At 43.6% G+C, this 13,882-nt stretch overlaps 1 protein-coding gene across 3 annotated transcripts in view; it reads left to right on the top strand.

Annotated features, from left to right (window-relative positions):
- xpo7 (exportin 7) overlaps window positions 1-13,882 on the top strand; it is a 113,533-nt gene that overhangs the window by 44,898 nt on the left and 54,753 nt on the right. The window lies entirely within an intron of this gene.

Genomic DNA, 13,882 nt, shown 5'->3' with positions numbered 1-13,882 from the left:
CTACTTCTCCCTGTTCTCTTTTCTACTCTTCCATGTCCAAGTGGGCGGCACTTGGTTAGCACTGCTGCCTCACAGCGCCAGAGACCCGGGTTCAATTCCTGCCTCAGGTGACTGACGGTGTGGAGTTTGCACATTCTCCCCGTGTCTGCGTGGGTTTCCTCCGGGTGCTCCGGTTTCCTCCCACAGTCCAAAGATGTGCAGGTCAGGTGAATTGGCCATGCCAAATTGTCTGTAGTGTTAGGTAAGGGTGTGTAGGGGTGTGGGTGGCTTGCGCTTCAGCGGGTCGGTGTGGACTTGTTGGGCCGAAGGGCCTGTTTCCACACTGTAAAGTAATCTAGTCTCTCTCCTGAATACTTTATTTTCAACTGCTAATGGTGCATCATAAATCTTGTTTCCATTCATCATCTGATCATTCTGCCTATCAGTTTTGGCTGGGCTACATGGAGTCTCTGTAGTTTGTGAGATTTGCTGTTTTGGCTGGCAGGTGGTGCCATGCGCACTGCGTGTGTGGTCAGGTGACTTTACTCACTCCCCGCCATCTCTGGGGGAACACTCAGTGATGCCATACACTTCCCGGCTGATAAGCAAGCTCCTCAACCAGTCACCAGCCCCAAGGCTGAAGTTCCACCTTGCCAGAAGCTGCTGGCCAATCAGAAACCAGCAGCTCTGGGTCCTGCAGATCATTGCTGACAGACCTGTCTGGTCAAGGTCTTAGCTGGTGCCAAGTGCTTTTCCTTTTGGGTATTGTGAGGTTGGAGTCACAGCTGCGCGGAGGTTCTGTTGAGTTGGAGGGAAGGTCAGGGAGCTGGCCTTCTGCTGCCACTCCTTTGGTCCTCTCCCTACTCGCCCCACCCAAATCCCTCTCCCCAACTGGTGCGGGACTGAGACAAATGGAGACTGCTGCTCCAACCCAGTGTGTAGGTCATCTCGGTTCTCAGTTCTCCACTGTCACAAAGTTGAGGCCATTAGTTAGCCATCACTTGCAATGTTTAATTGGTGGCGAGTCAAAATCCCCATTGGGCCTTTGTGACGAACGCACATTTGAGGTGATAAGGGGTTGAGGATCTCTCTCGGGCCACCCTGTTTGTTCCCTTGCCATATTCCTTCATCCAGTGAGCGGACAGTAACATCCTTAGTTTTCCAGTAATTTAAACTGGTAAATACCTTTTTAAATGGCAGTGCAAACTCTCTGAAGTCCTGGTGATCTGGGCTTCAGGGAATTTGTTTGAAGGAGAAACTGACAATGATGTTTGGTCTCTTTGATGCAGTATGGAAAGTTGGATAGTGGAATTGGGGCTTGGCCTATTTTTTTTCCCCCAGCATTTGTTTGCTCACTTTTGGCAAAGCTGTTCATTCATTGTCATTGACAAACTGTTCATGTTAGATCTGTCACAATACAATCAGAATCCTTTACTGAAGTACTTTCCAGAAAGCTATCCTTCTCATCTTGCATTCTCCATTATTTCAACGACAGTCATTTAAATTTAACAGTACTTAGTTTCTGAAGGACTGCAAACAAAACTGAAGTTGTCTCTTTTGATGCATTCTGTAATTTGTGTCTGGAGCTGCTCAGCTGTTCGTCTTGGCCTTTTACATCAGTGACACTCCATTGCCTGGTTTTCTTTGAGTAATTCTGGCTCATTTTGTTATGTTGCTGTGTTACACCCCTGTGAACCATCTTGGGCTGTACGATGGTGAAGGCACTCTGAATCCACATTACTGTTTTTGAGAGAGAGAGAGACAGAGAGAGAGAGGATGGAGAGCACAATTTGAGAGTCTGCAACAGGTTTCTATTTGACCTTGCTCCCCACCCTGAAGATGCATTGTTGCAGAAGGCATATTTTTGAGAATTTCTGTCATCAATTTCTTTTGGGAAAGCCTTTTATTAATTTCTCTTGGCAACTTGTATTTGAAGACTGCAAGTCTTTATCATTTCATTTCCAATCATCCAGGCCTGCCATTGTCTCTTCAGCATTCCTCAGATGATTGGAGTTTATTTAAGTTTGCTGCTGTATCCCAGAACATACAGTGCTGGACTCATCTCTTTAACAGCAAAGTCAATGCATTTCAGCCTTGACAAGGGCAATTGTAGTGATTGGAGCCAGGTTGGTTGTCTTGGCTGCAACATCCTTGATTGGGGTTGTTAACCTGGGCCAATCAGGAAAGCCTTGGCTGACCAATCTTTACAGAGGATTTAGCATTTTCTCAGTTCAGGGGACTGATTCCGAGTGGGCTGGCCACAGCTAGTGTACTGTGCACAAGAAAACAAGGGGTGACTTGGTGATGTGATACTGGTCTCAGTGCAGTTCTTTCAGTGATTTCCAGGTACCAAAAGACAGCAATTTAAGGTTGAAACGTGATTACTATTCGTTAAGTTCAAATTTGAGTTATTTTGAATGAAGCTGGTCATCCTGTGGTTGGTGGGGCTTGAACCAGAGTATTTTGGCCAAGAGGTCTGGGCGCTATTTGCCCCAAGGTCCTCTTAAATGATTGTCGATCAAACCTGCAATCTCCAGCCAGCATTACTATCCCAACAGAAGTCAGTCTCTTTATCTCTGTGGCCACACAACTGGACTGAATGCTTTTTCTAATTCTGTTTGGACCTGTTTATGACACATTCACTGGGGCATGTGGGGCATGAAAGTGTACCTTTTGACCCAGAGGTAGAGGCACAAATACTCTGCCAAAAGAGGCAGCATTATGTTCATCTTCTAGCCTGCTGCTCATTGCATGTCTCAATAACAATGGAGTTTTTAACTAACCATAGCTATTAATTTCTCGCCCAATAAGCCCAAACCTGGGGGAAGGATCTTGTCCAATTTGGGGGAGAAGTTGGAGAATGATAGATCTGAAGTTATTTGTTCCTCATCTTAAATCTCCTGTCATTTCATGGTATGTGAAGTGACACTGAGAGCAGCATTATAGCACTTACTGGCAATGGTCTTCTCATGCTGTACACTGTAAATCACATTCATTCAGAGTTTGCTGCAGCTGAATACAGCCACAGTCAGAAGTACTGAAGACTGACAGATTCTTGTCTTAATTGCTTTCCTGCCATGTGAACTCAAGTCATTTCTTCATTGCTAGTCATCCTTCTCTCTTTGAGGATTGTTGGTTGACCAGTGGCTCCCTAGATCATCCAGATTTAGACGCTGCACAGTCATATTCTTTTCTCCTTGAATGGAGAAGATTGGGCTGGCCTCACAGCTCATCAAAAATATGTTTTTTTTGCAAAGGTCGATGAAGTGAAGGGTGAACTGTAGTTCTGCCTCGGACTAGCTGCAGGGTGTGTGTTTCAGTGCTGAGTCATTGTGACAGCAGATAACATTTAACTTGAGCCGAGGTTTGTCGTGTTCCAGAAAGATATTCTTTCTCATTGTCTCTTGTGCGTTACTTACGTTCAACCACCCAGCATAATGTCAATCTGATCTTTAGTACATAGAGAAGATAGAAAACTCCAAAGTAGTCTAAATTTAAGGAAGTCAGCAAGTTAGCTGCTTTACTGGAAAGTCTGGAGTAGTTGAAACAAATATCTAAATTCCCCTGAAGTATATCTAAGTGCATGAAAAAGGAATAGGAGGAACTGATCGGTTGAGACCAAGTAGATAGATTGGAAGGAAGCTCGTGTTGACCTTCAAGACCAACATTGACTTGAACACACAGCCTGTGAATGTGCTGCATATTGTATGCATAGAGCTGACAATATAACCCAAACTCAACTTTTAACTTTCCAGTGACAAAATTTGTTGAATAGGGTGAAGTTCATGTCCACATTTGAAGTTTATGTCTTCAATTGAATTAAAAAGTGAAGTCTATATGCTAATTATTATTGTAACCTAATGTGTCATCTCACTGGGGTAATTCTAATAAGTGCAGTTACCCTTCCATGAAACTTGGCTTTTATTCATTGCAGTCCACAATCAAACTTACAGAAAAATGCAAACAGTCTTTCTAATGGAGGAGAAGGATAAGTTCAACTAAGCCTCATTCACAATATCTTTTCAAAGACCCACCCTGAAGATGCTTCACGTTTCATCAGCCAGAATTCAGGTCACTGAAATATCTCTGTTCTTGTCTAGAAGATAGATACCGTCTTCACTGCTGTCTGGGTCTTAGCCCATTGGACCATAAGTTATCATTCATTAGTTCATAAGATACAGGACGTGGGATGAGGCCATTAAGCCCATCGAGTCTGCTCCGCCATTTGGTCATGGCTGATATGCTCCTCACCCCTATTTTCCTGCCTTCTCTTCATGTCCCTTCAACCCATTACCAATTACAAAATCTGTCTGACTCCTCCTTAAATTTATTCACTGTCCCAGCAGCATCCACTGCACCAAGGGGTAGCAAATTACACAGATTCACAACCCTTTGGGAGAAGGAGTTTCTCCTCGATTTTGTTTTGAATTTGCTATGACCTCCTGTCCCAGAATGCATCCGCTGTACGTCTATTCTATCCACACCTTTTGTCACCTTGAATCCCTCATTTTGATCTCCCCTCGCTCTCCTAAATTCTAGAGAGCATGTGACTAAACTGTTCAATCTCTCTTCATATGACAAATCCCTCATGTCTGGGATCAATCTCGTGAACCTCCTCTGAACTGCCTCCACTGCCACTCCATCTTTCCTCCAAGGGTTCAGAAAAGATTTACAAGGATGTTGCCAGGGTTGGAGGATTTGAGCTACAGGGAGAGGCTGAATAGGCTGGGGCTGTTTTCCCTGGAGCGTCGGAGGCTGAGGGGTGACCTTATAGAGGTTTATAAAGTCATGAGGGACATGGATAGGGTAAATTGACAAGGTCTTTTCCCTTGGGTAGGGGAGTCTAGAAGTGGAGGGCAATATGTTTCGGATGAAAGGGGGAAACATTGAAAAGGGACCTGAGGAGCAACTTTTTCACACAGAGGGTGGTGCGTGTATGGAATGAGCAACCAGAGGAAGTGATGGAGGCTGGTACAATTACAGCATTTAAAAGGCGTCAGGATTAGTATATGACCAGGAAATGTTTAGAGGGATATGGGCCAAGTGCGAGCAAAAGAGACTAGACGCGATTAGGATATCTGATCAGCATGAATGAATTGGACCTGAGGGACTGTTTCCGTGCTGTACGTCTCTATGACTGCAAGGGGACTGAAACTGCGCAGAATACTCCAGGATAGTGGCAAAAATACTTCCTTACCTTTATCTTCGATTTCTTTGGCTATAAAAGCCAACTTTCCATTCACTTTCTTTATTATCAGCTATACTTGCATGTTAGTTTTCTGTGATTAATGAATGCGTATACTTGGATCCCTCTGCACTGGAGCACCCCAAAGTCTGTCCTCATTAAGATAACATTGTCTTCCTATTTTTTCAACCAAAATGCATGACCTCTTACTTATCCACATTAAGCTCCATCTGCCGCATATTGGCCAAGTTTCCTCACCGAGCCATATCCATTTGTAAGGTTCTTATTTCCTCAATGCAATTTACCGTGCTGCCTACTTTTGTTGTGGTTGTGTTCGCCGAGCTGGGAATTTGTGTTGCAGACGTTTCCGTCCCCTGTCTAGGTGACATCCTCAGTGCTTGGGAGCCTCCTGTGAAGCGCTTCTGTGATGTTTCCTCCGGTGTTTATAGTGGTCTGTCCCTGCCACTTCCGGTTGTCGATTCCAGCTGTCCGTTGCAGTGGTCAGTATATTGGGTCCAGGTCGATGTGCTTATTGATTGAATCTGTGGATGAGTGCCATGCCTCTAGGAATTCCCTGGCTGTTCTCTATTTGGATTGTCCTATAATAGTAGTGTAATGCAAAGGTTAGAACAAACAGTTTTACCGAAAATTCAACCCAATCTCTGGGTCAGATATGTAGATGATACCTTTGTAATCATTAAAAACACAGAAATAGAGAACACACACCGGATCATCAACGCCACACTCACAGGAATCCGATTCACTTGAGAGGAAGAAAAGGACAACCAACTCCCAATCCTAGACGTGATGGTACAGAGAACACCGAACAGAGAATTCACCACAAAGGTACACAGGAAAGCCACACACACAGACCAAGTCCTGAACTACGAAAGCAACCACCCCAACACACACAAAAGACACTGTTCAAAAGGGCCACAACACACTGCAGTACACCAGAACTGCAAAAAGAGGAAGAAGAACACCTCTACAATATATTCGCCAAAAACGGATACCCGCACAATTTCATCAACAGATGCCTAAGGGAAAGACAACGGAATGAGGACATGCGCAACCCAAAGGACTAGCCACACTACCATACATCAAGAGCATTTCCGAACTGACAGCCAGACTACTGCGACCACTAAGACTCATAACAGCACACAAACCAACAGCCACTCTCTGACAACAACTCACCAGAACGAAGGACCCGATACCCAGCATGAGCAAAACCAATGTAGTGTTCAAAATCCCATGCAAGGACTGCACAAAACACTGCATAGGACAAACATGAAGACAGCTAACGATCCGCATCCATGAACACCAACTAGCCACGAAACGACGCAACCAGCTATCCCTAGTAGCCACACACGCAGATGACAAGAAACATGAATTCAACTGGGACAACATTACTATTATAGGACAAGCCAAACAGAGAACAGCTAGGGAATTCCTAGAGGCATGGCACTCATCCACAGATTCAATCAAAAAGCAGATCGACCTGGACCCAATATACCGACCACTGCAGTGGACAGCTGGAACTGACAACCGGAAGCGGCAGGTACAAATCACTATAAATGCCGGAGGAAATATCACAGAAGCGCTTAACAGGAGGCTCCCAAGCACTGAGGATGTCACCTAGACAGGGGACGAAACGTCTACAACACAAATTCCCAGCTCAGCGAACAGAACCACAACAATGAGCACCCAAGTTACAAATCTTCTCCCAAACTTTGAATGCCTACTTTTGTGTCATCTGCGCTCTTGAGCCTTCTATCCCTAAGTTGTTAATATAGATTGTAAATAGTTGGGGTCCAAGAAGTGAACCCTGTGGCACCCCTCTCCTTACATCTTGCCATCCAGAAAAAAAATCCATTTATCCCAACTCTCTGTCTCCTGTCCATCAGCCTGTCATCTATCCAGGCCAATAAATTCCCTTAACCCCATATGATCCAAACGTGTGAATTAATCTTTTGTGCAGCACCTTATCAAACACCTTCCAGAAGTCCAGATAAATTCCATCGACAGCATCTCCATTATCCACTTGGCTTGTTATTTCTTCAAAGAACTCTAGCAAATTCATCAAACATGATTTGCCCTTCAGAAAACCGTGCTAACTCTGATGGATAGCGTTTTGACTTTCCAAATGTCCTGATAGTGCTTCCTTGATAATTGATGTCAACACTTACCCAACAACAGATGTTAAACCAACTGGTCTGTAGTTTCCCACATTTTGCCTCCCTCTTTTTTGAAGAAGGGTGCTATATTAGCCATTTTCCAATCCACTAGAACCTTTCCTGTATTCAGGGAAGTTTGGAATATTGTAGCCAATAGATTTCCTGTCTCTGTTGGCACAGTCTTTGATACCCTATGATATAGGCCATTAGGCGCAGGAGCACTTGTCTGTCCTCAATCCTAATAGTTTACTTCATACCTTTTCCCTGTTCATGTTGATTGTTCTAAGTTCCACCTTTTCTGTTGCCTCTGACTTGCCTGTTTCAACAGGCATGGTACCATTGTCCTCCACCATGAAAACTGGGGCAAAGTATTGATTCAACATCTCTGCCATCTCAGTGTCCCCATTATTAACTCTCCAGTTTCACCTTCCAAGGGATCAATATTCACGTTAGTGACTCTCTTTCCTTCTATATACCTAGAGCAGCTTTTGCTATCCTTTTTGATGTTTTGTGCTAGTTTTGTTTCATAATTCTTTTTATTAATTTTTTTAGTATCCCTTTGTTTATATTTGGAAGTTTCCCAGTCTTCCGTTCTGCCACAGGCCTTTGCAATATGATATAGCTTAATTTTGACTTCGTGTTGTCCTTGACTTGCTTGTTCAGCCATGGGTGGCTTTTTTCCACCGCCCCCCTGCTTTCCCATCTTTGTTTCTCTCTGGGATATAGTTTAATCGTGAGGAATTCAATAGCTCCTTAGACATCTGTGATTGCTCATCTGTTGACTTAACTTTTAGCCTTCCTGCCCAATACAGGAGCAGAATGAGGCCATTTGGCCCATCGAATCTGCTCTGCCATTCGATCATAGCTGATATATTTGTCAACCCCATTCCCTTGCCTCCTCCCCATCACGCTTTTGATCTAGTTGCCAATTAAGAACATTTCTATCTCTGGCTCACAAACACTTCGTGACTTGGCTTCCACAGCCCTCTGTGACAGTGAGATCCACAGATTCTTCACATTCTCTGACAGAAGAAATGTCTCCTCATCTCCATGCTAAAGGGTCATTTCTTTGCTCTGAGGCTGTGTCCTTGAGTACTTGTCTTTTCTCATGGTGAAAGCATCTTCTCTACATCCTCAATCAACAGGCCTCTCGGGATTTTCTAAGCTTCAGTCAGATCCCCTGTCATCCTTCTAAACTCCATTGAGTACAGACGCAGAGTCATGAACTGTTCCCTAAATGACAAGCCCTTCATCCCCAAGATCATACTTCTAAACCTCATGGATTCCCTTCAAGGCCAACACATCCTTCCTTAGATACAGGGTCCAAAACTGCTCACCAATTCCAAATGTGGTCTGACCAGAGCCTTCTACAGCCTTAGCAGTACATCTCCGCTCTCAAAGTAAACATTGCAGTTTCCTTCCTAACTGCCAACTGAACGAGCATGTTAACCTTAAGAGAATCCTGAGCTCGGACTCCCAAGTCCATTTGTGCTTCAGATTTCTGAAGCCTTGCCACATTTAGAAAATGGTCTGCGCCTCTATTCCTCCAGCCAAATGCAAAACCTCCTAGTTGTATTCCATCTGCCCATTCTCCGAGCCTGTCCAGGTCCTTGTGCAACCTTCCCATTTTGTCAACACTATCTGTCCCTCCACTTGTCTTTGTGCCACCAGTTGACCTTGCTTCCTCTGTCAAGCACGGAGCAGTGTGTAAATTGGGAGGAAGGATTTACAGGGGACGAGAGGAATGTGCATTCAGTTGTCTCACACATATATTCAGCATTTGGTGAAACCAGTTAGCTGTTAATAAGTATATTCGTTCCTCAACTTGTACTCTCGAGGATAATTCCAGCTTAGTTCTTGTTTCTTCACAAATAATGGCACTGAATGGAAGCTATTATCATAATCCACTGTGTACTTAGGGGATCACCAGGGCTTTTCAAGCATTTCTCTGGAGGTGTTGTTCGCAAATACTGTTCCTTGCAGAGATCTTTCAAATATTATTTACAGTCTAGGAACCCTGTTGTCAATCATACATTCTGCTTGTGAGTGCTCCAAGTTCTGACAGGATTCTATGATAAAACCAAGAATTACGGGTGCTGGAGTTCTGAAACAAACACAGAAAATGTTGGTGCAGTTGTCCAGGCCATTCAGTAGTCTGTAAGTTTCAATTAGATCCTCCCTCATCCTTCTAAACTCCATCGAGTATAGTCCCAGAGTCCACAAACATTCCTCGTATGTTCAATTTTTTCATTCCTGGGACCATTCTCATGAACCTCCTCTGAGCACGCTCCAGGGCCAGGACATCCTTCCTGAGATATGGAGCCCAAAACTGCACACAATACTCCAAATGTGGTCTGACCAGAGCCTTATAGAGCCTCAGAAGTGCATCCCTGCTTTTATATTCAAGTCCTCTCCAAATAAATGTCATCATTGCATTCGCCCTCCGAACTACTGACTCAAACTGAAAATTTACCTGGAGAGGATCCTGGACCAGGTACTGTTTTCCGTTAGTTTGCTGATGAGCGAATTATGTTTCAAGACACCCAATGAACTCTCCTGCCTGGATTTTAATACCTTTTCAAAAGACGATGCAGCACCCAAGACACTGCTGTCTTCAAGTGTCAGCCTTCGAACTGAAGTCTTGAGTGACACTGGAACTAAGGTTGTTATGACTCAGTGGGAGTGATATCGGCAGTAGCAGAGCTGTTGCTTTGAGGGCATTATTGAATACTGGGACAATAGTAGGGCTTTGAGAGGTGTATTTTGTCCAGGCTTTCTTTTGACGTGCAGGTGCCGTTGTTAGACTGGGGGTGGACAAAGTCAGAAATCACACAACATCAGCTTGGAGTCCAACAGGTTTGTTTGAAATCACAAGGCTATGGGGCACTGCTCCTTCATCGGGTCAACCCTGACCAAGGGGCAGTGCTCACAAAGCTTGTGATTTCAAATAAACCTGTTCGACTTCAATCTGATGTCTGACTGGTTTTGTTTTTGAGGCGAGGTTTTGAGCTATCAGTGCCAAGTTGCCTCTTCTAAGCCACTAAAGTGTAAACATAGCTTGTTATGCCTTTGAGATTTTGAAAAAGTTAGAACAATAGAAGCAGCATGAATGGGTGGAATCAGGCTCCCTTAGAACCAGGGTTTTCGTTTAACTTCCAGTTGTTGGGGTTTTGAAGTTGGTTATGGAAGCTGCAATATCTTTCTCTCACCTAGAATTTTCTCCTGGTGTTTTTTTTCCTTCTGGAGATATACCTCATTTGAAACAAACTACTTTACTGAATTTGCCTTTGCTAAGGCTGTGTTTATGGGGTATTCATATACTGGAGCGGTTACTGTTTCACAGTTAAATAATCTACTGTTCCATTAAGTTTCCCAATAGAGTTAATGTTATACCAATTTCTTTTGTATTTTAACTGGAGGCTAAGAATAAAGTGTTTTGCTTCAAGCTGAACCATCAAATGACTTTTGGAACACAGCACCTCACGCATACCTTTAAAAAAAGATGAAAGTTCAGGTCGAGGCTGTCTCCTTGATGCGTTTGAAGGGGGGTTTGGTCTAATCCCTAACAATATTAACAGAGCTGCTAATTAATTCTACAATAAATTCTCATGCTTTTTGTTAGTTTTTAGGTTCTGAGACATTATGGCTATTTGGATATTTTGTAATGAAGGCTGTTTATTCTGTTAAAAAAGTAATAGTGTCATTGACTGGTTGTGCTCAGAAAGTAGAGATGTGCGGCATAAAAAAAACTTAATTGATGAAGCAAGGTTGATTAGTTTAATTCAATTCAGTGAACTGTGTTGTACATTCCAGTTACAAAATTATATGTCTGTCTCTGATTAGAACAAAATTATATGTCTGTCTCTAACAACAGCGAATTGCCATTTTTGGTATTTCTTCATCTTGGCACTGAGTGTCTCGGTTGGAATATGTTTGTTGTACAGAGAATTGAAGGATTGGATTAACCTGGCCTTGTTTTGTAATTGCTGCATAGTGAGGATATTGATTGCTCATTACCTTTGAGTTTAAAACAATACAGTTACATGTGTAGCATCAGGAAGAATTTGCTTTGGCTCGGCACCATATGCCTCTCATGGTGTGCAAATTGATTGTTGAAGCTCAAACTACTTTTGAAGGAGAGTGAGATCCTTCTGCCCACTAATGGTCTCATTCCATTTTACTGCAGTGTCGGGTTGTATGTTAACTTGAGGGTAAGCCAGCGGTTTCATCTTGCAGGAGAAAAGTGAATTCGCATTCTTGATGCTCTTTCACTGTGAAGGTAACATGAGTTCACCTGCTGCTTCCATTCCTGTAAGTTGGATTTAATATGTACTCAAATGAATGTAGTATAAGAAATAAGGTAAATGAGCTTGTCATGCAGATTGAAATTGGTAGGTACAATGTTGTGGGAATCACAGAGATGTAGCTGCAAGGGGATAGGGCTGGGAGCTGAATATCCAAGGATACATGTCCTAATCAAAAGGACAGACAAATAGGCAGCAGGGTTGGCATTACCTTCTCATGAAGGGAATGAAATTAAATTGTTAGCAAGAACTGATGTAGAGTCAGAAGATGTCGAATCTGTGTGGGTGAAGTTGAGGAAATGCCAAGGAGAAAATAACCTTATTGGAGTTGGGTACAGGCTTCTTAGCAGTACCCAACTTGGGGAAGAAAATAAATCAGGAGATAGAGAAGGCATGAAAGAAAGGCACTGTTAGAATAATCATGTCTGCAATATGCAGGTAGACTGGGAAAATCGTGATCTTTAAGGAACTGGGGGAATGTTTACTGGATGGGGTTTTTTTGGAGCAGCTTGTTGTAGTCCATCCAGTCCGGGTGATTTATCCATTGGTGAATTGATGATGTGCAATTAGGCAGGCTTGATTCTCAGCTGAAGGTGAAGAAATCCTGAGGGTGAATGACCACAAAATGAGCAAATTCACCCTGTAGTTTGAGAGGGCAAAGCTGCAATCAGATCTTCTGGTATTTCATTTGAGTGAAGATAACTATAAAAACATAAGGGAGGAGCTGGCTTGAGTTGATTGAAAGGAGAACCTAGCAGGGAAGATGGTGGAACAGCAATGTCAGAGGTTTCTTGGGGTAATTGGGGAGGACCAGCAGAAATCCATCCCAAGTTTCATAGCAAGGGGAGGATGTGGCAACCATTGCTGACAAGGGGAGTCAGGGATAGTGTAAAAGCAAAAGAGCAGCTATACAGTGTGGTGAAGATGCATGGGAAGCCAGAGGATTGGGAACCCTTTCAAAACCAGCAGAGGATAACTACAACAGCAATATGAAACGTCAGGGTAAGATAGCTGGAAATATTTCTTTAAAATTACAAGAGCCTTTTTAGATAGCTAAAATACAAGAGGCAAGGATGGACATTGGTCCACTGAAAGATGAGGCTGGAGAAGTAGTAATGGGAAACAAAGAAATGGTGGAGGAACTGAATTGGTACTTTGCATCAGTTTTTATACTGGAAAACCCCAGCTGTGGACCAGAACTTTGAGAGTCAGGAGTGCAGTGGCCAACACTAAAGGGAAGGTATTGGGGAAGCTCTAAGGTCTGAAAGTGAATAAGTCACCCAGACAAGATGGACTGCATCCCAGGGTTCTGAAGGAGATTGTGGAGACATTGGTGATGATCTTTCAGAATCATTGGAGTCAGGGAGGGTCCCAAAGATCTGGAAAGTAGCCAATGTAACACCTCTGTTTTATAAGGGTGGGGGGCAGAAGGCAGGAAACGTTTGCTCAGTTAGCCTGACCCCTTGTTGGTTGAGTTTAGAGTCCATTATTAAGGATGAGATTGCACAGTACAGTACTTGGAAGTGCATGGTAAAATAAAGTTGAGTCAGCACAGCTTCGCCATGCCTGACAAATCTGTCAGAATTCTTTTGAGGAGGTATTGAGTAAGTTAGACTAAGAGCCAGTGGATGTGATTGATTTGGATACCAGAAGGGTTTTGACAAGCTGCCACACAGGAGGCTGCAAAGTAAGATAAGAGCCCATGGTATTAGGGGGAAGATGCTGACTGGCAGAAGGCAGAGTGGGGAGACATCTTCAGGATGGCAGCCATGACTACTGAAGTTCAGCAGGGAGCTGTGTGGGGACCCCAACTGTTTGTGTTATGTATTAATGATCTGGATGAGGGAACTGAGGACATTGTTGCTAAGTTTGCAGCTGACGCAAAGATAGGTGGAGGGACAGGTCATGTTGAGGACCCGGGGAGTTTGCAGAAAGACTTGGACAGACGTGGAGAGTGGGCAGAAAACTGACAGGTGGAATACAGCATGGGAAAATGTGAGGTTATGTACTTAGCTGGGAAGAATAGAGACATCGACTAATTTCTAAACAGGCAAAGGCTTCAGAAATCTGAAGTACAAAGCGACTTGGGAGTTCTTGTTCAGGATTCTGTTCAGGGGAACATGCAGGTTCAGTTGGCAGATAGAAAGGCAAATGCAATGTTAGCCTCCATTTCAAGAGGGCTACAATTAAAGAGCAGGGATGCATCCCTGATGCTGTAAAAGGCTCTGACCAGGTGACAT

The sequence above is a fragment of the Chiloscyllium plagiosum genome, unplaced genomic scaffold (genome assembly GCF_037043375.1).
Source record: "Chiloscyllium plagiosum isolate Xiang-an unplaced genomic scaffold, Cpla_swu_hap1 HiC_scaffold_48, whole genome shotgun sequence".
In the NCBI taxonomy this organism is placed as follows: Eukaryota; Metazoa; Chordata; class Chondrichthyes; order Orectolobiformes; family Hemiscylliidae; genus Chiloscyllium; species Chiloscyllium plagiosum.
Note: the sequence above shows the minus strand (reverse complement) of the source record. Positions and strands in the feature narration are given on the sequence as shown.